The sequence below is a fragment of the Pseudopipra pipra genome, chromosome 7, assembly GCF_036250125.1.
Source record: "Pseudopipra pipra isolate bDixPip1 chromosome 7, bDixPip1.hap1, whole genome shotgun sequence".
In the NCBI taxonomy this organism is placed as follows: Eukaryota; Metazoa; Chordata; class Aves; order Passeriformes; family Pipridae; genus Pseudopipra; species Pseudopipra pipra.
Window position 1 is genome coordinate 15,347,611 of NC_087555.1, and position 24,032 is coordinate 15,371,642.

General features: G+C 40.0%; 1 protein-coding gene across 1 annotated transcript in view; it reads right to left on the minus strand.

The window, feature by feature from the left end:
• UBE2E3 (ubiquitin conjugating enzyme E2 E3) overlaps positions 1–24,032 on the minus strand; it is a 58,359-nt gene that overhangs the window by 29,967 nt on the left and 4,360 nt on the right. The gene's annotated exons all lie outside the window — the stretch shown is intronic.

The window sequence follows — 24,032 nt, forward strand, 5'->3', positions numbered from 1 at the left end:
GCCATGGTTAAACAGCTGGTTTTTTTCCCCAAGAATTTGTGATTTAAAATAAACACACACAGTTTCTATAAGAAATGAGAACTTAATCCGGATTTCAGTGATCACACAACTGCTGGAGGAACAGTGCTCAGCACCCAGGCCAGGCAGACACACACACAGATCACTGGCAGCTGAGCAGCCACCTCCAGACACTGCCCATTCCTGCCTGGTGCCTAAAAGGGACCGATGATCCTCTAGGGTGAAGTATCCTAAGGCTCATCTCCTCCCATCATCAAGGATATGCAGACATTGCCCATTCAAAAACAGGAGCTGCCAAAGTAGGGAGTGAATGAGGAGGATCTGCAGCAGCAGTTGCTGGGGGTTATAACCTGCTCCTGCAGAAAGAGGACACTTTAAGACACTCTGACTCCTGATCTGACTTTTTATTCCACCAGCCATCCAGATTACAGCCCAAAGCATTCACAGAGTACTGTGAATTTGACCCTGCTTTGGGTCATTGCCCATTTATGTGCACTGCTAATGAATTCAACAGCTGCAAATCAGGCAAGGAAAAAGGGGGGTTGAGAACTATGACTGCTTCATCTGGCTTACACCTGCATTTCTGGCATATGTCCATAGTGCATCCAAATCATACTCTCTTTACTTTAGATAGGAACCACAGGAATCGCCCACAGGAATCATGTGGAAAATGTTCTTAATTGACTTCTACCAAGGACAAAGATCCTCTGTAAGACACTGAAAGGGGTTAGTGCTACCTCCCTATACAGAGTAACAGCCTGAGCTCTGTTTCGTAATTATGTCTGACCTGGAGGTCATCAAGACAAGCTATCCAGACCTCTTTTTCAACCAAACAGGAGAACCATTAGTTACTGCAGATAAACTCTTTGGAGCAAAAACTGTCCTGAACACGTCTTTGTTAGGATCAGTACAACAGGGTCCCCTGACAAGCATTCCAAGAAATAAGTAAAAGGTATTTGCAGTGTTGAAGAGGCCTGTACAAACAGGCAGTGCAAACGAACAAGAGCCCATGTTGTATTCCAACCCTCTTACTTACTGGGTAGTGCTAAGGTTTGCCCACCCTTCTCCCACACGGGAGCCCAGAGACACTTCTACCCTGAGCATGACACGCTTCAGCACTTACTGATGACAAAAGAAGGTGCAGTTTACACTTACTTTTACAGCTCCATTAAAAGGTGACCTGCAAATAAAAAAAAATCAAGCACATTTAGTATTATGTGCTGAATGCCCCCAAATAAACAGGATTAGATGAGCATTCAGCCCTCATGTAAAATTTAGGTGAAAAAACTGGTGCCAAATGTATACTTTGATATTATGCTCATGAAACAGCAATGTAGCAAGTGGTTCCTCACAACTTCTGGCTCCACACTTCTGCCTCTTGCACACTGGGATGGAAGTGTGGCAGAAATATTATTCCTTTGAATGGTATATTTCTGAAACTGCTACAAGAAAGCTGGCAAAGGCAAGAGGACAACAGGCAGGTCTGATTTGCCCTGCTCTCTCTCTCCTCACCTTGCTCAGGCACCAAAGGCCATGCAAATGCACTGGTCAGACAGTGGGCTAAACCCCATGTGGAGCCACTGGTGAATCAGACATATTTGAAGGAGATGTGGTACAAATATTAGCAGTGCATTGCACAGCTACAGGTAGAGCTGTAAAACAATGAACTCGGTAGCTATTTCTGACTTGCGGTCATGCTGGTTTCCCCTCTTCTTTCAGTGTTTGGCCCCACTTAACTGACTCCCCTCGCTTGAACCCAGCTCAGCAAAGTGTTTCTGCATGTGCTTAAAACCCACAGACCTCAATGGAAAATAAGCACGTGCTTCAGTACTTTACTGGCTAGGTGTTCAAATGAATGACCTCTCCCACCAGTGCTCTTTTGTACCAAATTTTGAATCTTTATTATCAGTTACCGTGTATAAAGTGATGAAAAATCAGCCCATAAGTAATTTGATTGCTTTATAGTTATGCCCATTATTCTGATTTAAAAACATATGGACGTGTAAAAGAAGATTAAGGGTTTTCCTCTCCTGATATTCTTATACTGCCCTCCAGCACACGTGAGGAGGCTGTTAAGCGTCATGCTGCAGTTCTCAAACAACCTTGCTCTCTCCCCCAAATCTCATTTGCCATTTCTCTGAAGTGAGGTTTCACAAAGAACTACATTAACCTACAGAAATACACTGCAGAGGTTTTCATAAAGTAGTTCAAATAAGGTCTAGCACCTAATTTCAAATCTCTTAAGTAAACAGAAGCTTTGGTAACCATCATCAAAATACAGTCTGGTACATGCTCATTGTTTGTTGGTTTCTTTAATATGGCTTTTTTATTTTTCATTATTTTTGAAATGCGATACTGTTTTACAGGTGTCCAAGCTGTTAATGTAAATCCTCAACATCATCCTACAACTAAAATTCTACTGTAAAGTCTTTAAAGATACTGTTTTGTAAATACAAGTGTTAAAACAACTAGAGGTGTGCACACTCTACATCTAAATGTAGAATTACAGGCAAATTGATTGATATTAACTAGAACCATTATTTAAACTAAGAAACCAAACAAATGAATTATACCAATTCCTGCCAACAACAATTCTTTAGTTTTTAGTAGACTTATAAAGACATCTGCAATGCGTTAAGAAAGAATTTAAAAATAACTATAGTGTCAAGCAGAAGATCTTTTAAACTAAAAGTGCAGGTGACCCAAGAAGGGGGTAAGTTATGCCAAATTCTCACATTTTAGAAGAGGCAGATGATGGAGCTGAACTGAAACCACTGAACAAAAGCTGCTTGGTTCATTATTTCTCCTTACCATCCTCTCCGAATAAACCCACCTACCTGATGTCTTTTTGCTTTTAGCTAAATACACTGCTGACATGAAAGGCAGGTTTCCTTTTGCCTTGCCTGGGAAAAAGCATGCCAGAGGACAGTGTGCAGGCAAGATCATTCCTCATGTGCAGGCACAGTGGTGTCATGCCAGTGCTGCAGCTGGAACATGACTGACCACTGACAAAATAAAGGAAACTAGCCAGAAAAAAAAGTGCATGGTGTCTGCACCACAAAATAAACAACAGAATAAAACCCTAAACAACAATTTTTTAAAATTTCACGTTGCCCCTAATAACAGTGGACATCATACTTTAGAAAAATATGCCATCCCAGGAGCATCTGTAAAGTAACGCTGGCATGGCTTTTTGCTGTCTGTCTGCTCTGGCAGCCTCCAAACAGTCCTTCCGCTAATATTTCAGCATACAATTAAAAGAGGCTAATTGTGTACAGAGAAACACATGCCTGAAATAGTGGCACAGGGTCTAGCTGAGCCTTGGTCCTTCAGCTCACAACTTCAAGAAGTTTTCAAGCAAGCCAAGAAGACAGCAGAACCACAGCACAAACTACAGCAGATTACTTGCTTAAAGCTGCAACTGGCAGAAGTAAGACTTAAATGAGGTACCCTCTCTTGAGCAATTAGAAGCATGAGTGATAATGAAAAAAATACCTAAGACATACACACTGAAAGATTTAAACATTTTTTAATTACTCTTTCAATTTACATTAATTTCATCTATTTTCAAACCAACTCTCAGCTGTTAGACTACCAAGCAATGCCACCTAGCGATGCTAGTTGAAAAAAATCATGCTCTATTCTTTGTTCAAAAGGTTCACTCTCGCAAAATTTTTATTAGTGGAACTACAGTATCAAGAGATGTGAATTTTTCAGCACCTCTGAGCATTTTCGAACCTGCAGCAGTAACTTAGCAAAAAGGTCTGAACCGTTTTAGTTACCCTGAAGTGATTTGCGGAACTGACAACACAGAAAGAGAGCTGGGTTAATCACATGAGAATTTAAACATGCACACCATGTAGTGTTGAAATGATATAGGGATACAGTGCAAAGCCCAATAAATGACCTTCCAGATTTGGAAAGAGCTACAGATAGTATTGGTATGATGAAATATTTTACCTAATTTCAGAAAATTTCTGTTAGTGTGTGTAAAATACTTGCTTAAAAAAATGTTACCCCAACCTTACCATTTCAAGGGAGAAGAAACCCTGTGCAGGTTTAAACTTCCTTCTTTGAGAGGTGGAACCAGTCAGTCATCTGCTGGTGATAGCTGTGAGCTGTAATTAGCTTCTGCTGGAAATTGCCAGCAGATGCAACTAGAAGTTTAAATCAATTGGCTCTGCTTCCTCCTTACAAGAAAATTGGCGTTTCAGGACTGCATTCCATCGTGATGCATCTAAGAAACTCAAGCCAATTTGACAAGAAAGGGAAGCGTCCCTTTTCCTGGCCTGCTTTAACCCTGAACTCACTGCATGTTCCTGCAGAGGATGTATCATTTTTTCTTTTCTTTTTTATTTTTTTTTATTCCCCAGAGAAAGTAACTATGCTTATAAAACAAATACTTCACTGGAAAAAAGCCAGTGTTCAGCCCCAATTATTTACACTTCACAGCTGTGGAGATGGGAGAGGGAGAAGATACAAAAAGTTAGAAACAGTGAACAAAGGCAACATGGTGAAAAGTCAAGCAAAACCCTGAAGCACCAGTTCTGCAGCTGGTCCACACTCACCCCAAACACCATCAGCTCATGACAGTTCTGCATTTTGGCTGCACCATACTGCACCTTTCAACAGTTCCACAGGCACTTGCTCTCACCCTGCTCTGCTGCACACCCTGCTTTCCACCAGTTTTCTGCATTTGATCAACATTTCATTATTTCAACATTCAGGGCTTGATGAGCCTGTAGTGGTGTACAGGCTGTGTGTTCTTATGATGTGTCCTGGGCATGTCCTCCTTCATATCCTTTGTCAAGCTGTGAATGTTCAGTCATGACCAGTAAGGGGGTATCATTGCTTTGCCAGCTTTGTATAAGCTTTGATGGGATTTAACTTCTTGTATCTAATTCGAAGGCATACCTGAAGACCTTGAACAGTAAAGAAACTTCACTTCCCCAAGGCCACCACTAATTTGCAATGACCATGTAAGCAAGTGTTTTTCAATGAGATGGTATCTATTAACCGGCTGTTTTAACTGCTCCTCAGAAATAACGACTTCTTAACAAATCATGTAAACATCTCCATCAGGGAATGCCCAAGGCCTGCACATCAATGGCACACGTGCACACCTGCCTTATCAAACCAAGTGGCACACAAAGAGTAAGGATTTCTGTCAGGCTGCCTTTCAGTACTACAAAACTTAGCTGATGGTGTCTTCAGACTCAGCAGAAAGTAATGTGATTTGAGATATATAAAAAACTCACATGCAAAACTAATACTAAATACAGCACTTACACAAAAGCTTAATGGAACAAGGAGGAGTTTAGTCAAGTAGAAACTCCAGCATGGCAAAGTGGCCTTTTTTTTTTACACTAGATAAACTGGTCACATCGAAAACTACTAGAATTATGCAGATCTAGCTACAACAAAGTGATCCTAGCGACTGTTTTGATGCATTTCCTGAAGAGACATGCAGTGACAGCATAGCAGAACTGCCACAACCACTCTCACTCCAGCTGCCCCATATATGTACAACTTTCTCCTAAATATCTTTTAATACTCACTTTGTAACCCTACTTAAACAGGTCAGCTTCTCAAAAAGGTATGTGGGGGTGTTATTTACCAGAACTTTTCTATCAAATTAACCAGAAAAAACATACATGCACACACTTGAGCATATTATTCTCACACAATATAAGATTTTTCAGAAAGTGGGTTTAAGAGCACTCTTAACAATTTTATTTCCTTTTTAAAAAGCCCATTTTCATTTCAAACCTCTTCCAGCATGCTAGATGGCTTTAGCTAGATGGGATCTTTTCCCCTCCAATTATTAAGAAGAAAAAATCCTGTAGATCTAATCCTGCCTCCAGGATATCTTGTTCTTTCTCTTTTTTTAAAGCTAACCCCTAATTATAAATTTAGTGTTTTGCACAAAAGTGGGATCTTTCTTAAGCTGTCTTCTGTTCTGCTGTCCTTTGAACTGCAAAGCTGTTTCCCAAGACTTTTATCATGTCTTTCTTGTTAAACAGTTATTCTTCCTATTAAACAAGCAATAGAACAAATCCTGGTTTCCTCTTTAAGCAGTGGAAAAGCAAAGTTTCAGCCAACAAATCTACATAGCCAAGAATGTTAGCTAATGTACCTTCATTGCTTTCAAGGCTAAAGTAAGTTTGCACCACATAGGAATCTCATTCAGGAGCTGAAACTCTCAAAGACATATGCTCCTCAGTGAGAAAGTGAGCAAGAGATTAATATCTGTACAAAGAGGAGTAGGGAAAACTGGGCTCATACTTGCCCAAGCACTGAAGTGCTGTGGAGTGCTTAGCCCTCTAATACCCTGGTTTCACACAGCCTGGCTCCATCCCCTGGGTGGTGTGGGGCAGTAGGACACAGATCAGCAGTCCAGCTGTGCCCCAGGTCTTATCCTGATGAGAAGCAGGCAGCTGCCAAACAGAACATGCTGTGTACAGCACCTGCATCGTTCTCTGCCTCTCTAAGACACCATTCACTCAAAACCGAACATCATCCTCACCCAAAGTACCTATTCGGGCAGAAATACAGCTCACAGGCTTTGCTACTCCCATTGAGATCTCAGCTCGGTTTCTGTATGTTTGTTCTTGTCTAAAGGGCAGAACAAAGAGAATATTTGGCTTTTAAAATGCCTTGGAAACCACAAATGAAAAATTGCATGAGAAGTTACAGCTTTAATTGCACCTCTCAAGGGGACAAGATAGCATTTTTGCGTCCCCATCTTGTCTTCTCTCTGCCCTGGAAATTTATAAGATGACTGGAGGTACAAATGTTTGTATTTGTAGGGGGGGGAAAACTACCTACATTACATCCTCAGCAGATCATGTAAATAACAGGAGATAAAGTCTCACAGAATTAGTTTACATTTGAAACATTTTCAAAATATTGTTTTAGCTGGGTATAATAGACCACCATAAGATGTGACACACAGCAAACAGGGCTGCAATTACACAGCTGGCAAACGGCCAGGAAGAGATAAAGGCCCAGGCTGTCACTTGCTAGACAATATATATGGCTATTTTGGCAGCCAAAAACGAACGTGATAATTGAGCCATGACACATTAAAAAGGCACACAATTTCCAAGGAAGGAGTTCCTGAGCACTAAACAGGGAGCATCTATAGTGTGCTTACAGAGAATCAAGATTTATGAGTAATAACGAGATAGGACTGATGACAATTGAGTGGTGCAAAGCCAACCTTGTTTCATGCACGGCACCAGTGTATGCAGTTATATATCACAAAAATACATGAGTGAGGCCCACAGTGGCCATCAGAAGCAACAGGAATCTGAGGAGTGTGTGGCACTGTCTTAAACTGTTTCTCTGCATATTTTTTATATTAATAAGGATTTTATACAGTAGTATTTTTATCTCCAGAAATTACAGTGCACTCGATTTGACTTCCAACATCGGGAAAAGCCACACAATTCCATTTTAAAATAAAAATATATAGTAATGCATGAAGAGTAAATAACTCTTCCGAATCATACTTTTGCTGTAAAGAAAAATGACTGTTTTAAGACACGAAGAACCTTAACACTGACAGCAGTAGCTGTTTGGAAGACAAAGTCCAGGAGCTTTTCTAGTGTTTCACTGCATGTTTTATTAAATAACCTAAGGACACAACAAACAAACAAACGTAGCAAATGAAGACACGGTTTTAAGTTAACACCCAACAGCTACATAAAGCCTCCTATAAATGTGCTTCATCAAATTAACATGCTGACATCAATTGCATTTCCTTCTTCAGTAAAGGACTTGAAAGTCTATACACTGTCAGCCCCCAGTCCATTCATTCACTAACCTACCACAAAGTGTAGGTATTCCATGACATAAAATGATGCTTATATAAAAGGAGGCTAAATTTAGGCTCTGTAATAGGAAAATCCCTATGAAGAGTTTACCTCCTAATCTTATTCTAAACTTAACCACATTAAAGATGTATTCAAATAAAGAAATTGCATGTGTAGGTTCCCCAACCAAAAGTTGCAGTGCATCAAGAGAGCTTAAAAAAATTGTGAAAACCCATTGGTAGGTCCACTAGCACCAGGGATATCCTGAAGACAATTGCACAGTTCTCCATAATGGCAATATCAATGAAACAGAACTGACTCTGGTGATAACAGCAAAAGTTTTAGAAATGATCCCCCGCACTAAGCATCAAAGAAATTGGGGAAAAAAATTTAGAAACATTAAGTCAGAGTCCCTTCAATGTAACTTAATTTCTTTTATCAAACCAAAGTATCAAAGTGCTCTAAACCATGAAGATTTCCCCAGAACAAACTCCCCACCCACCTCAAACTCCCAACAGTGACTTCATATCCAACAACCAGAGCAAACTGGCATTGCCCTACTGGGCCAAAATGAAGAATCAGCATCAATATTAAAACCAGTCCAACTGCAATAATTACATAATCTACTTCTACAAAATTATCTTTAATGGCTGTGATAGTAACTTCATTAAGTGTCAGTAAAGGAAATGAAAAAACTTAAAGATGAGGTCAGAACATGCACTTCTGGCTGCTTCCTCAGGAGGTGCATCAAATATGTTATTCCTGCCCAAGGAACAGTGGAATCCTGAGGGCAGCTGTTATGCAGCCCCAAAAAGAAAAATGAAATCATGATACGCATTTTTCTGACCCACAAATTAGAAGAAGCAAAAAGGAGACAATTGAAAGAATAAATTAGTTGACCCTCATCTGAAAATTTCACACTATTACATGCATAAATGGCATATTATATTAGTGAAATATATTAAAGTATAGTCTTTATTTTTTTTTTTGGTCCCCAATACTTCAGCAGACACACCGACATATTATTCCATAGGCTCTGCCAAGTGATGTTTAGTGGCAGCTGAAACAGGGCCAATTCACTCTCCCTCCAGAAAAGCATTTAAACACACACACGTTTCCCAGAAAATGCGAGAAAAGTGTGCTTTTTCTGACTCATGGCCACAAAGCAGAAAGGCAGTAATTAAAAAAGGAGAAACAAAAAAGGAATTAAGAGAAATAAGTCCCAGTTAATTAACATAGCTCATAAACTTGCCCCTTGCCCAAACATCCTATGAAATCTCACAGATCTTGTATCCAGCCTGCTTGTGAACAGGCAGTTATGAAAAGAGTTTCATGGAATTAAATTGCAATCAAAAAGTAAATTTTCATATAGATAAGGAGAAAGTATGATGGAAAACTGTTTTAGGAAAACAAACAAACAAACATTAGTAGCTTTGCAGTATGAGAACATTCAAGGACTGTGAATAAAACTGTCTCAGGCAGAAAAGGAAAGACTGAGTAACAGATGAAGAGGAACACTACAAGTAGGCAGGTTATTTACACTTACTAGGGAACCAGGGATTGTTTCTCACTATGGCTACTTTAACTCCAATCAACCTTTGGCCACTAGTAATCAGCTGTAATTGCAAAAGAAAATTTGGAAATACAAGGAATTACTGGAAAAGTTTTTAATCTTCTGCTCCATAAGGTAGTAGCTGTAAAAAGGTATGTCCCAGTATAATGCAGAGCACTAATCCTCCCCACAAAGCAGAATATCTTGGAGTAGATAATAACATTCTCTGCAAAATAAATCCTCTCTTTATTTATACTCTGGCATGGTTACCCAGTATTTACATTTATTCAATAAGCCAAAAAATTACTCAGACTTATTTTTTCTTTATATTTCACTTTTAGAAAAACAGCAAAGCTCTGAGCACCTGGACCATAATTAAATCTATAATTCATCCAGCAGCATGAAGACTAATACACAAATTAACTCCACCTGCCAGAAGAATTAATAATACTGAGAACAACTTATTGCAGATTCCAAAAATGAGAACAGAAAGGTTTTATATAGAGCTTCCGTCTTTCAAACTTCCCTTTAGAAAATCTTTTTCCCCAAATTTCTATTCCAGTGGTGATCCACACTCCAACATAAAACTTTAGAGGCTAGAAAAAAAATCAGAGAATACTGCCAGATTGAGAGGCACAGTATCCATTAGCACAGTCACTTTGAGTCACGCTACAGGCAGAGCACGGCTACACCGCTGGCACACTGGGCCAACACTGCTCCTCACCCAGAGAAAGAGGTGCCCGGGGTTAGTGCTGTGCTGTTGGCTCTGGAGCAGAGCCAGGCACCCCAGAAACATGTTCACTCCTAATGGAATTTTCAGCCCCTTGAGACCACAAACTGCAGCTGGTGCGGTTTCAAAAAGCACCCAAGATATTGCAGTTTATCCACCCACTGTAAGACAGAACAGCACAAAGGTGTGTTTCTCTGTCCTGTTCTGCACTGTTTGATGGTCCTGCTCTGCACACAGACCAGATAAAAGCCAGGCTTGCCCCAGCTTAGTAGTTACACACTCCAGCAGTGCCAGGATGACTCATGGTGCTTTGCACTCTGCCAGGTGACTTTGAACCGAACAGAGACGTTGCATATGGAAAGTACGAGCCGATGCTGTTCGTCAAGCAGTCACTGCTTACGGCACCTACTGCAAAACTAACCGGAACTGACCCCTCAGTTTTGTGATTGGCAAGCGACTTCGGAAACAGATAAGAGAATTACTTTCAGAAATAACATTCACTGCACTGCATGGACTGCTCACTGCACAATTCAGTGCTGCCTTTTTTTTTCCTTCAGGCTTCAAAAGCCCATGGCTCTTTCAAAGTTAACAAATATGGAATGCTTCTGGGCACAAATGGATTTGGACTAAGACCTGGAGCAATATGGTCTCTCATAATTACCTCTTCTTCACACACTTTCAAGAAGGAGAAAACTGATGTTTCTGTTGGTGCAGCAGTATTTTTTCAAACAGCACTCTTATCATCCCACCTCCTGAAACCAGCTGCTATCACACTGGTGGGCACGTGCCATCTTAACTGGAAAGCTGCCCAGCCTGGATGGATGATTTTAGAGAAGAGGTATCCAGCTTATCTCAGGTGTAGGAAGAGGTGTGCTCACCATCATTCCTGTCTCCTTACTCCCATGTTTGAAAACAAAAAGAGGGTGCAAGCACAACTGAGTCTGACAAGCCAGATAAGAGATTTTATTGACATTTACTTTAAGGTAAGACTCTGAATACAGGAATAAAGAAAAATTAAGCACACTAACTTGCATTTGTCAGAAAACAAAGCAGATTTACCAAAATCTCTCTTACAGTCCTGCCTGAATGAAAAGTAGGCAGTAGTCATCTACAACACAAACATCAACCACAGCCTGCAGATTAATTCAAAGGCAATGCAAACAGCCTAAATAGCATCCAGCAGGATGAGAAGTCACATTCATTCAATGAATGACAGAATCCTGTACTTAAGCAGCCTGCAGAGGTTACAGGTTAGAGGGGAATGACCAGCCACAGTGCTCCCACCCTGCTGGGATTTGGGCTGTATTGGTAGCACCATATCAGGGAGCACCATATCAGGGAGCTCAACAATGTGATGTGCCCACAGCCATGTGAACCAAGCAGCCGAGAAATCCAGAAAACTCAGTCCCAAGTTCAAAGATTTATTCTTCCAGCCTAGCTATTTGCAAGGACAAATTAATTCTGTCTTACAACTTCTAGGTTAGCAAAGCTCTCTCTGTTTCAGACTACGGAACTCCCCGCAGTGCTTAAATGGGATATGGACCCATGGAATTCAAAATTTTCAAATAAAGTCTCTATTTGAGGGTTAAAATGTCACCACATAATTGTTTCATTAGTAATCAGCTAATAGAAGCAGCCAGGAAACACATTTGATCCATTCCACAACCCATCTGCCTAACTCAATGCTTCACGTCCTTTAACTTTGCTCATCAAGTGCCATTCCTGGTACAAGCACGTGCAGGGTGCAAAATTAACCACATTCCATGAAAAACAGAAGGTGACACCATGCAGAATTTGAATAAATAAATAAATGAAATTTTACATCTGCTTCTCCAGCATTTGAACTATGCTAGAGTGCAGTGACAGACCTGCAGAGACTGGGATATGGCTGGTGTAGGGCACAGCACCAACATGGTCCACAGGACCTCTGCACTCACTGCCTGGAACAAAGTCCTGAGCCAGAAAACCTCCACAACCCAAACAAGACACAGGTTGTTGCAACCATTTCCCCTTAGGAAAGGGATAGAGATAAATTTTGAGGAGAATGTGAAAACACAGAATAACTGTATTAACAAGCCAATAGAAAAGAACTTCGTCACTGTTTGCTTCTGAAGGGATAGAAGGATAAAGGGGAGGAAGGTTAGATAAAGGAGAAGAAACCTTTTCCATCTCTCCAGCCAATAACTGCCTAATGGAAAGGGCCTAAAACAGCAACCCTTCTAATTGTTAAAAAAGAAAAAGTCACAAACTTTGGGATTTTCCCCCTCAATATTCTAATACCTTTTTTTAAAAATATACTATTGCAAACACCCGTAATGTATTTTGTAACTACAACTTCAGTGTTATAAACTCATGGTTCCACAGAAAAAGCTCAAAATATTTCACAGGTGATACTTTTATAACTTGGCATCAACTTGCAGAACCAGCTCCTCCTTTTCGCTTCCATTAGAACACTACAGAGAACAGTAAGGATCACCATTGCACAATGCCAGGTCAAATTTGGTTTATTAGACCTTCAACCAATAATTATTTCTAGTTTTATCTAGACATTGTATGTAAAACACAGAAAAATCACACAAAAGACAAAAAGTGCAATTCACAGGAAATAACAGTTCCCAGTTCCTTCTCCCCAAATCAGAACTATCGAAGTCTAATTCTGTACAGAAAGAAAACAAAGTGATAACAGAACATTTATCTGAGTAGTACAGCTCACATCTCTCTCTATTTCCTCCACCCCTGACCCCACCTTCACTAATTTCTAGTAAGGTACACTGGGCATTGTATGGGAACTTTGCCCAGAATGTCCTTTATATCTGTGAGAACCATACAGTGCTCAGCCTACAATAGCTGGTTTAGTATCAATAACTGCTACAGTTTCTTTGCCTTCGAACTGATAAGAAATTATTTTGCTTCTTCTATTCCTAAAACAAAAAAATCCAAGCAGGCTTAACGAAAAACAAAGACTTTAAATAATGGTAGTCTGCTGTATTACCATGAAAAATAAATAAGCCACCCAAACCACTTTAAAGTAAAATGCTTTCACTGTATTTGTTTTCAGAGAAACTTACAAGTAACTGATTTCTCCACATATTGATCTATTTAAGGTTTGCTGCTCTGTATTATCAAACAAATCACTGCTCTGTTTTGATGATGTCCCTTTCACTTCCATAACTTGGGGTTGTTTTTTTTTAAACAAAGTTGTAGTGTGTTTGTTCTGGTATAAGTAAGGACACAACCTGGAATTCTGGCCTTCAGTAACTTCAAAAAAAAAAAGAAGCAGCAGCAAACCAAACTCAAAATACAAGACAGCCAGGTTGCTGCTACTGCAACTCTTCACACTACCCTATCAATCCAAGCACTGTGGAGGAACAGGAACATGACCTAGGCACTACCTGACTGTATAAAACTTGTATGGGTATCATACAAAATACATTCTCCAGACAAGCAAACACTTTTGCAGCCATAGGCTGTGCTTCAAAAAGTTTGTCACGAGAAGATCACCCTCTCAGATTTGAGTAATGTTTAATCACGCTTCTAGAATTGTAGGTTGTATAGTATTTCTACCTTTTGCAGAACTTTGTTACATCACTCAAACTATGCTTAATATGCAGTAGATTGTGCTGCATAACTTAGATCATTTAGATTTGCTTCCAAGGGAATATAGTCCTTTTTACAGTGTTCAGTGCAAGTGATTTAATCTCCGAAGACCTCCATTTGCTTTAGCTTTATAGATATTAAACCAAAATGCATTTCCACCCCCCCAAGTTTCTTAAGTCAAAAACTTTAAACAGAAAATCTGGCATTTGCATAAGGGTGTTGATTTACTGGACTCTCAAGGAATCTGTAGAGGGAGATGTTGCTAAATTGTAATGTCCCACTAACAGCTTCTGCCATTGATATTCTTGAAGCAGCTACAGATAAGCCTTGGGTATCTATGAACAAGTTAGGATGAGGACAGATGCACAATGACAACACAGAGCTGTGTGTCAACTAACCATCCCTGCACCACTTCACTTATCCCTCAGATCCTCCAGCCTGGATGAAATCTCTGATGTTAAGGTACCAGGAGGAAGAACAAACACTAGCTAAAGTATGAGCAAACCCCAGGCACTGACTGCACAGTAGACAAGTCCTTGTTTGTCACGAAAGGTGTATCAGGGAGGAATCTGCCCATTGTCTGCTACAATAGCTGCAGCTTCACAGCAAGAATCTCCATCAGCTGAACTTATCTCCTATCCCACAGCTACTGATCTATTGTTACGCTTTTCCCGCCCCCCAAAACTCACTCTGTTCAAAGCATTTACAGTGTAAATGCTTTACTGAAATCGAAAACAAAAATAGCTTGCTGCTGCTAACCTTCCCTTACAGAAAGGAAAACAACCATGTTTCTCTTGGTCATTTGTTTTCCATTTGTCCAATGAAATCTGAGCAGCTGATGCTCTACCGATTCACTCTGTCTTCAACATTTTGGTGACTTCCATGTCTAGGCTTCAGAGTGAAGTGATAACCTGAGTTCAAACCACAACCACCTCACTCAAGCTCAATGAACTGACCTGCCAGGACTAAGAACCTCTGGCTTTCAGCACCCTGTACTGCTAATCCAGTCACGGGGTGGCTGCAGTGCTGAGCTACCTTTGCTCCAGCTGTGTTAATCGAGCTTCCCAAAGGCAGGCTGTCTTCGCACGGAATGTGCACTTGATTTGATTACCGATTTCCAGCCCTGCCCCTGACGGGTTTCTGGCAAGGGAGGAACTCACCTCCAAGACAATTGCGTTGTGAATCCCTGAGGCTGGCCTCTAGCTTTGCCGTCTGTTCTTTGACTTTGTTGGCCACCTTCCCAGCGCCTGCACCCTTCTGCATGCCTCAGAGAGGAACTACTGAAGTTTATAGCAGCATTAACTCATCAGCTGGAAACCTGCCAGGCTGCTTACATTTTCACTACAATCGTCTGAGCCCTGATTCCAGAGGGTGCTTCGAGACAGGATCCATGGTCAGAGGCAGTAAGTCATACAACAGTTTTCCTGATGTGCTTGGATCCATTTGGAGTGCTGTGCACAGACACACTAGGGCTTATATATGTACTGCAAACTGCCTCTAGGAAGGGAAAAAATGTCCCTTGATTTTGTTTAGCTCAGTGTTTCAGGTACTTATGTGTCTGTGGAACAAAAGCAGAGAATCCAAGTACAGAGCACATGAAGTACCAAAAATCAAGATCTACTGCACAACTGGTGCTATTTATTTCTCAGAAGGTGATACACCTCTGGAGAACCAATGACATGTGTCTAGTTGATTTCTAGTTAGCAGAATGTGACAACTTTGTGCAATGAAAGTAGGACTGGACCCAAAATCAAAACGAAGTCAAAACTGGGAGGAGGGGGGAGAGAATAATAACTCAGCCAAAAAATTGCAAGACATTTCTTTTTTTTAACTGACAACAAGACAAAATCTGTACACTTTTTAATAAATGCTGTTGCTGCTTGGAATCAAAGAAACTATATACTTTCCAGGACAATTATACACAAAACCCTGACTAAAATACAGTTTTTTAAATGAGGAGAAAAATCACTTCCCAGTGAGCTTTCCTTTAACATTAGCATTTAAATCTCATATCAAGGACAGTTTGATCAAACTGGTTTTAAGAGGTCACTTAGTCCATTTCCTGCTTAAAGGTAGAATCAACTGTATCTAAACTGCTCCTGTCAGTCATTTGTCTAAACTTTGCTCTTAAAACCTCTGGTGATGCAGATGCAGCCCGCCCTTTTGCATGCTATCTTTATAGCCAGGTACTTGTCACATCTAAATTAGGCCTCTGTTACGGCAATTTAACTTGCTCTCTGTAACCACCAACTCGGGATTAGCAATAGTTGCATTATTTCCTTTGCAGCAACTTTCTTCTATATCCAAAGATCTTTTTCTTTCTTTCTTCCATTCTTCAAAGTGCATGATCCTAGAGTTGCTACACCTTTTTTGAAGAGCTGCTCCTCATCCAGCCTTTCTTTCCCCATGGATTTGTGTAGCTGATTATGCCTACTAAAGTGCTGTGCCTTGCAGTTCTCATTATTAAATTACCTAGTATTTTTGAGGTCACTTCCTATATTTGCCCACATCACTTTGCATTCTAGTCCTGTCCTCCTATGTGCCTACAACCCCTTCCTCCCCACTGTCAACTGCTAGTGCAGTATTTATATGCTCTAGTCTAGTATTCTTGTCAATAATGAAAACACCAATTGCTAAGGGCTGCAAGATGGTCCTCTACAGACCCCCTCTACACATTCTTTCATCCTGAAAGTGACTCACGGGTAACTACAGGTCACTGTGGTGTTTCCTCAATGAAATCTTTCCCCTGATTTGATTCTGAAAATGATGCTTTCAATGGTAGTTTCAACACTGTCAACTAAATTTGCATCCGAGTTTCTAAAAGATCTGGCCAGTCTGTTTTTGTAGTATGCACTATAAAACTAACAACTGCTTCAGCCACAGTTCTGAACTAGCTAACAGTACAGTGCACTCTCTGCACAGGGAAAATTAACCCAAATTAATGCAAGCAGGCTAGGACTCGTTTATCACTAGCAGTTCCTGGCTCAAACTAAGGCATCATTTTAAAGTAACAGCATCATTCTTGGCTACCTTAATGGTATAGGTGCTTCTGTCTGAGATGGCAGCTGGATATCCCTGCTCCTGCCTACTTAGCCCTGAACTCAGAAAACATGCTAGAGGAATTTTCATCATGTCTGTATTACCTGTCTCGAAATGTTCCACATCTAAGCAAACCCAAGTTACACCAGCTCCAGGAAATATCCACACATCAGTTTTACAGGAAGTCATCAGGCAATTTTAAATAAAGTTTTAATGTAGTTTAGCTAATTCTCTTGTATTTGCACTTTGTTAATTTGAATTAAAAGTAGGTGTCCCAAGCCTGTAATAGTAAAGAAATTGATACACAGAGACAAGTGTCTCTGTTTTGTGAGTGTCTCTGTTCTCTATTGCGAGGGAAAGACTGTGCTAGGATCTTGCCACACATACTGCTTATTACAAACTAAATACGTATATATATATATACACATGGTATATTTCAGTCAGTTTTATCACAGAGCCTGAAGAGCCTTTGCACAGTTATACAAATGGATATTCAAAAAGCAGATTTGTCTTTAAATCTAGATTTGTCTTTAAATTTAAGGACACATTACTTGGCAATTTTTTACAAATTTTTGAACAACAATGCTTAAAGAATAGTTTAAAAACTGGTCTGTCAGGCTTTTCTATTATTTCCAGATAAAACTTAGACATAATGAGCATAATTTCTTTAACACAGTAGCTGAATGAAAACTGTTTGAACTATTTCCACAACTCTAGAGTAGACAGAAAACCACAGATTTATTTTTTTTTCATTTTGACAGAAGTGCTAATGAAAACTAGTGAAATATCTATATGACCTTTTGACTAACACACAGACATTCAGGAGCATGTAGGACTGCACTGTGGACACTGCTCACACAAGTGTCAAACCTGCAAATCTGCAGGCATGAAAACTTACTCCCATGAGTAGATATGTTGATTTGTGTTGCATAACCCTGTCTTAATTATGCCACTGAGAACACTTGCATGAGAAATTCACTCTGTGGGGGCTGATAAAAAACCCTTGGTTTATAGCTTGCAAGAGGTCAATACTAGCACAGAGGAAAAAAAAACTTGAGGCATTTTAAGTTAGCAGATCTGTCATAGCTCCTCAATTGAAATTATTTTAAATATTCTCACAATTTAAAACGTTCAGGAGTTACACAATCTTCCACTATTGCATTTTTTTAATAAAAGCATGTTAAATAACAGTACATGCTAGCTCTACTTAACACTTAAACGTTTTACTGAAACGCCTCTCTAAATTTGCATCATCCCTACTCTTTAAGCAGTTTCTCTGACTACTGACAAATATGGCAAAAGCCACTCTGCACACACAAAAAAAGTTGTTACTACAACTGGACAGAAATACAAAAATACCAGACTGCTGATTGCTGTGCTAAATTATACCACTCTTTCCCGCTCTGACCTAGACTACAGCCTTCTGCTAAGAAAGGGAGAGGCGAGAATGAGAATGGAAGAAAATGCTTAGGAGAAATAATTCTAGACAAATCAGGGCTGCCACCTGATAAACATAACTTTAAATCACTGTGAGCCACCAACTTACATTCAGCAAGTAACAATGAAAGAATTGCTTTAGGAGGAACTGCATGTTCAGAGGCGGACAATACTAAAAAGTAGAATTTCAAAATTCATTTGAGAGTTACTTCAAACATGTTCTTATGGAAGCTGTGAACCCTCTTCATTGTAGTTTTATAACTGCAAAATTCTGTATAGGCAAGGAAGTGTTAGAAAAAATCATATGGGTTTGTGTTCTCAGAGCCATTCTGCAAACTTCAGCTTTCTTTTCCTGTAGCATGCATTTATTGCACTCAGTGGTGAGAAAGTGCTGGGCATGGAGAGACAATAAAAAGCATAATGTGACAGAAAATACATTATCACATAGAGTTTGGGTGATTTTTTTAAATTTTGCTCATTCAGCTTCAGCACAGGCATTTTTGCAAATACTACTAACATAACTCTCTCTTACATAACTTAATAAACTTCTCCTTCCATAGGGAACCATTTAGTGTTCACAGTTGGGGTTTTCACTGCAGAGGTGAAACCAAGAAAAATTGATTATTTTTTTCTCTGTGAGACTCAGTATTTAACAATATGAAGATATTTGCCCAACAAGAAATTAACAGAATAAACACAAAACCGAGGGACTGTCATTCATCTGAAAAGTCAACAGCCTGAGCGGGGAAAAAAAAAAACAGTACATGTGAAGATTTGGGCACACACTTTGTGTGCTGTATAGAGGCCTGCGACTTGACTGCATGTAGAATATTAGTTCTCCTGATTTCACAAAAGCAACAGAATGCCTGGCTTTGACAAAGGGGAGATGGAAACTTACTACATTTGAGAGACAAAGGAATGGATTGACTTATTCATATCCTTGTGTGTGTGGCAAAATGCTTTGTGTGAACAATGCCTACTCTGAGGGGATGGAGGAAAAATCCAGCAGAGTTCATTTGAATCACCTATTTAAACCGTTTAAGCAAACTTGGAGAATTTTTTTTCTTTTTCCCCTCCTTGGGGAGCCTTACAGAGTAATCACATGAATCTGCTTCACTTTCTCACTGGAGTAGTCACCTCCGTGGCAGAAGTGGAGCAAACCACAGCTGTGCAGTAACATCTTCAACAGGCACAACTGTTTGCAGAGTAAACATTTGCCTATAACCTTACTGTAGACAGAGTATGTTAACAAAAGGAAGGCTTCTACCAGCTTAGCTGCAGCACCTTCCTCGCAAACGTAAGGCTGCATTCGCTCAAATCCAGTGCTGCCTCTGCACGTGGAAGAGCTGCACCACCAGCACAATGGTTCACTGCTCCTCCTTATTTCAGACGGCTCAACTGAAAGAGCTTAAATTGCTGGTCTGAAGAATACCTTCACAATATTGCTTTAAATACACACTGCAGTGCTTCCACGCTGATGGAATAACAACCACAGTAAGACAGTTACAAACATCTGGGTTCATGGGTCCATAACTAAACCAGTAATAGCATTCGTCTGCCAGGGTTTTGCAGGCATTCTTCTTTGTGTCAAACTCCAGACCATGAGGTTGGCAACACTTTGCAGCGTAGAATTAGCCCAAGATGTGGCAGTAACGAAAGGGACAAATGCAGTCCTTAGGAAGCAGAAGAATCCTGTATTAAAACAAAACCCCTAAATGTCTGACTGCCAATTGTGCTTAGTACATATAGTTTGGAGTGTTATTTTAAAATAAGTAATTTTAAAATTACTCATAAATCGTCAACCTAGTTGCAAGTCTAGGAGAGGCTACAAACAGCAAAATCATCAGCTGATACCTCTTGTAGTATTGCACAAGAAATCACATTAGTATATATTGGCATACAAATATAATAATGGCCAGTCTTCGCGAGCGAAGATTTTGGGAAAGGTCATAAACCCTTCCAGCCTGCGCAGTGGATTTTTTAGGTGAGACACAGCGTGCGCTGAACTGAGCCCACCCTTTAGTCCTGAGGTTCATCTGCCGGGGCCGAGCAAAGCTTGGACAGTGGCAGTGAGGTCCCCAGGATGTAGGTTTGTTTAGAGTGACCTTCTCTTAGGTGGATTGCCTACCAAGGCTGACGAGCTCCACCTGCCCAGGGGGCCGGGAATCGAACCCGGGTCGCAGTGGTGAGAGTCAGGCACTCTAACCACTAGACCACCAGAGGCCCCATTGGCATACAAGATTAAAGCCAATTGACAGAACAGGATATAAAATACTTAAATTCTCCCACTTGCCTGGGAAAGATGCAGCGTTCCAACTCAACTCTTTTTAAACCACATGAATTATGCCCTGAGTGGATACACTGAATTTGGTGTTTGCATTCATTTCTGACAAAGTTTACACTAAAGTGGATTTGTTGTAAAATGGGTTGTAAACTATAAACTAAGCTGACGCGAGTGTTACTAAATTCAACTTCAAAAACTTTTCCGCGAAGATGAACAATGATTAATTTTGGAATGGAAATAAGGAAGAGTGAGCAAAGAAGACCGGGAGTACACATTTTTTGCTATTGTGGATCATCAGGGCAGCCAGGAACAGCTAAAAGAAGCTGCAATCAATCACAGTACCCCTGGGAATGGCCCCACTTGTGCCAGCCCTAAAATCCAGGAAGTACAGTGAGCGTTGGAGCCAGCAGTGTCCTGCTCAACCTGAGCTGCAGCCTCCAAGTTGAGCAGGTGAGAACAGCAGCCTCAGATATAACCTTAACTATAGAGCAGTGACCTCTGATCTAAACAGTTTTATGCTATGAGCTGAAAATAGTTATTCCAGATATGTCAAACCTATTTAAGAGCATCTCTGCAGCCCAGATTTACCATTCACTACGTGCAAGACCTTTGCAACATTTTCCTGAGAATGTGTAACAGTGGGGTTTGGCACACTTCCACACCTTGAAGTATGTATAAGTGCTTGGCCATGGTTTGAAACTGAGCTGCCTAGGAGCAATAGGGCCAAGATCTTTTTAGCTTTGCTTTATGCTATTAAAAGCACAAAAGAAATTAAATACAGCACACTGCACCAAGTAGCACAGCTTTGAGTTAAGCAAGCAAAAGCAAGAAAAAATGGAATCAGATACCTGTGTCCTAAGTTTAGCTACGTGTCCTAGTGCTATGGTGTATGTTGGACAGTAACTGCCTTGTTTCAGTCTCTTCCTTTGGACAGGAGAAAACATGAGCAGAAAGCAACACTTAATTTTCCTCCAACATCTTTAGTGGCCTAAGACCAAATTTTATTGGTTTGGATGTGTTATCTTTCTTGAAAATCACACTGAAATCACAGGAATTTAGTATTATTGCATGTTAAGGAGTAAAGCTATCAGCATAAAGATTTTAAGTTTTATACTTGGTACGCCCGAGAAGCAGTTCGTATTCACTGATCACAAACACGACAGCATGATGCATAACAACGTGGTTTTTTCGACAGTTCATTGTCCAATTAACAGAATCAGAAATCAATCTTTCCTATTGAGACAGGCAAGCAAAAAATTACTATTTAGTCAGTTTTACTGTGCCTGTCATTCTGCTCTCCCAGTGCCTAAAACAGAAGTTAATGCGCAGCCCAGGCCTGCTCAGCACACCCAGGAATGGGGCTTTCTTGGGGCCCTGGTATTTTTATAAAACATATGTTACAGCAATAGCTGTGACTGTGGGAAAATTAACTGCTGGGGAAACCTACACCTCTTCTGCATGAGAATCACAGTGCAACCAGTCACTGTCATTTTAAAGTAGCTAAATTAGCCTCAGGTCACTCAGATGGGGTGACTCCACGGGCAGTTGCATTGGCAGGTGAGAAATGGCAGCAGACATCAGTGTTTAACATGATATGCGAGAGCTCAACATAATCTTCAGTATTTCTACTGTATCCCGTTAAAGTAACATTTAATGTTTTATATGTATTAAAATACATTATTGTATTTTAAAAATTGTTACTTTTTTATTACTTATGTAACTGAGTAACCAGAAGGACTATCAATATCCAAGAGCATCAGTTGGCAGTTGTATTCTTGTGAAGCTTGAAACATGTGGACTGCAAATGATAAGGGTGTGCTCTAGAACCGCAGGACAAACAACTGTGCATGACAGTCTTTGGGAGAGCTTATTACACAAGGTTTTTATTTTTACAGCATACATGAATATGCCCAAGTTATACAGGCTTTTAAATTTATTTTTTTTACAGATTTACAAATTCTTCTTCTTTTACAAGAAATGTAATAAGTAGCATTCTGCTGCTTGTTGCATGATGAACAATGAAGAGGTGTCATATGCCGGCTGTGTCAGCCCATAGCCTAACCTGTGCTACTACACCCTATAAGAAACTATGTTACAAGTGTCAACTGCTCTTCACAAAACACACAGCTGCATTTACCTCTTGATACCAGAAAGGCTCCCTCTAACAAGTCAATTTCAATGTAACACTAATCCTCTGGGCATTGAAATGCTGTTCAGATTCTTTCTCATGAAAACCCCATGCTCTGTTACAGAAGTCTATTCCTCTTATAAATATTTTTAATTTTGTGAAAGGTAAAAATGTACTCATCATAAAGTTGTTATTGAGTAAATCTGCTAAATTTCTCTTTAAAAATACCTACGGGGAACAGAAGCCTTGACTTCCTCACTGGCAAAAAATAATATTTTCCCCTACGCTCCGTAGGAGAGAAACTTGAATAATTTTAGACACATTGGGGGGTTTTCATCATTCTCAACAGCGTTCCTGGGCATCTGGTTGTACCAGCTCACAAGCAAAATGCTCTGCAATATTCTTGTGCTAATACAAGAGAAACATGCTTTTCCAAGGAGCTAAGTATCAGATGGTATTGGAGAATGTGAAGGTGGAAGCTTCTCTTTCTAAAAGCTGTAACTCGCTGTACCAGAAACCGCTACAATTATCTTTTTGGCAACTCTAAGGCAAAGTGTCAGTGTTCTATTTAATTTAAACACTTTCTCTCCTACTGTGCAGATCCAAGTACAAAATACATGACCAACACAGAACTAGATCCCAGTAATTTAAAAGTTATCTAAAGCAGTTACTTAAAACCAAACAAGAAACACTTCCCAAAAAAACCCTGCAAAAACAAACAAGCAAAAAAACCAAGCCCAAAGGCAACAGATACTTGCTCTCTCAAAAAAGCTCACCTTCATTGAAGAAGGAGAGCCGATGACCCTGCATGCAAATACATCAGACTGCTATAGGCAATCTACAGCACAATCCTCAGGATAAAGCACCTTTACCACAAACTCAGTATAACAGTGCTCTGGTTAGTCCCTGCGCTCATGGATTAGTGAGACAGAACAGCAGCTCACATTTTATCAAATTCACAAAATGTGCACCAAACCTTTCCGACTATTCAAAAGCCAAACGTTTCCAACATAAAATCAGAAAGCATTTCTAGTATTTTTTTAAAACATACACAAGGTTCACTATTACACATGAGCTATTAAGATACCTTGCAGTCAGAAATCTTACTGAGATGCATCAAATAAAAGTAACATTATTTAAATGTAGCTTTACTGCAAATCTGAACACTGGATGCTCACAGCTAACGAGAATTTTTATGCACACTTTAAACAAAAGTAAAACATACAAAGATTTAAAGAAATTAGCTAACTATGCTACTATTTAACTTTCCTACAGATCAAGTGCTCTGGTTCCCAACCGTCACTTTATTTAAGACCAAATCACTCAATCTTCCATGCTTAAAATTTCATTTTCTAAAACCTAACACAAGTGTCTCCCAAGTTGGGAACTTCCTTAAAAATAGTCTCTATCAAGAGACTACAACTTTGACC